The sequence below is a fragment of the Vigna unguiculata genome, chromosome 11, assembly GCF_037176805.1.
Source record: "Vigna unguiculata cultivar grain cowpea cultivar isolate G323 ecotype 2 chromosome 11, ASM3717680v1, whole genome shotgun sequence".
Classification (NCBI taxonomy): domain Eukaryota; kingdom Viridiplantae; phylum Streptophyta; class Magnoliopsida; order Fabales; family Fabaceae; genus Vigna; species Vigna unguiculata.
The window spans coordinates 31,129,964-31,132,097 of NC_140802.1; positions in this window are offsets into that span (position 1 = coordinate 31,129,964).

Genomic DNA, 2,134 nt, shown 5'->3' on the forward strand with positions numbered 1-2,134 from the left:
GGTGTTACAAAATACATCATTGCTACCACTCCACTGCTTACAAAATGCAACAAAACACAAAGCCTCAGATTAAAATCCACCATTGCAGCATGAATCAAAATGAAATTAAAATCAGAAAACAAATCTTGAAGTTAGGGCAGCCCCAAAATTATTTTCTAGCATTCCTAATCATTTTGGTCACTCTCAACACGACAACCTCCCCACAACAACACATTGGTCTTTCACCCAAACCCCTATTCGAACCACCAACGGAGGAGACGCTCTGCTGTTGTGAACCCCACGAAGAACACAAACACCCTTCTTTGTGAGACATTGCGAAATTCAACAACCACCACCAACTCTTTGGATATTGATGAAGAACAAATTGAATTAGGCCTAAACAAACTAAAATAACGAGAGGAAAAAGACAATGAAAATTAGGGCAAATCTTCCTTCCATGTAAATACCACGTCAACACACTGTACAATTATAATTTGAAACACCCATCTGTTATCATTTGACACGTATTCCTTCTCCACTACCATCTCACCACATTCTAAACGCCGTTTGGGAACATTTAACGGATGGGCTCAATTGATGCACACAAACGAATTTGGGGATGCAATTGACACTTTTTTTAAACTCGGTACCAATTTGACACACTAGCCTCAAACTGGGTACTATACGAGTAATTATACCTTAAAAATACTTTTAACAATAACATTAACAAATTAATTAATTAACATAAAAATTAATAAAATAATAAAATATTAATAATTAATAGTGATAAAAATCTTATATTATGAAAAAAAAGAAAATTTATTTCAAAATGTTCTCCAATAATATAGTATTTTCATCTGTTATCTTCTTTTTTTAATTTGATTGGATCAATTACCGAAAGATTTTAAATAATTAATACAAAAATTAAAAGAATAATAAATATTAATAACTAATGATGATAAATATCTTATATTAATTTAAAATAAATATATTTCTATAACTAAAATTATTTTTAATAATAAATTTTAAAAAAATTAATTAATTAATAAACACAATAACTAAAAGAATAATAAAATATTATTAATAATTAATGGTGATAAAAATATTATATTATAAATTATAAAATAAAGAAAATTTGAAATAAATGTTTTCTTATAATACAACGTATTTTATTAAATCACAATATACATTTTCTTTATTCAAGAAAATGGACTATTATAAATGTGGTGGAAGGCATCATCAACTAAATCCATTGATTGAAACTATACCTAGCAAGCACCACACTAAAATAAGGATATGGCTTTGGTCAAAATAGCTTTTGCAACGATCCTTCTTGCTTTAATAATAGCTTGCAATGGATCTCCACCTCAGGCTACGCGATTTTCAAGTCAAGGGTCACGCGATTTTCAGCTCAACGGGCACAAAATTTTCACCCTAGGGCACGTGAAAATGTTGGGGGAAACTGATTGCAGAGAGTCTTCACAGGAGTTTACTAAAGAAGTGTTTTCTGTGTACTTAGAAAAAACTTGTTTTAAAATTATTTTATTTTTTAAAATTTTATTTATGCTGCTCGGTAGATAATATCACTAGGTAAAAGGATGAAATATTTACCTACTGATGTGGATATGGTTACATACAAATAAAATCCTTCAAAATAATTTCGCGTCGAAGGGCGCTAAATTTACATACGGACAACACCTACAGATCTAGGATGCGAAAATAGTAGACTAATACATACGAAAAAATCCGTACGAAAGTAAAAAATTACCTACTGAAGACTATCCGTAGGTAAATCAGTATGTAAATCACAAATTACCTATGGATTATAATCTGTATGTAAATATCAGTAGATAACTAACGAATTTCTTGTAGTGTATGGTATGTATCAGTAGATAAGTAACAAATTACCTATGGACAAATTAGTTTTTTGTAGTGTATGGTTTGAGAAGTATATCAAATCAAGAGTGGTTTGTGAAGATGGGTCTTACGCATGGTTTGAGTAAGGAATGCAAGTTCATTTTACCTAACTACAAATCAAGAGTGGTTTGTGAAGATGGGTCTTACGCAAGTGTTAAGATCAAACCATGGTCAAACAAGCAATGTGATACAAACATGGATTGCTGGAAAATTTGTCCTCCATCATGTGATATGGCTC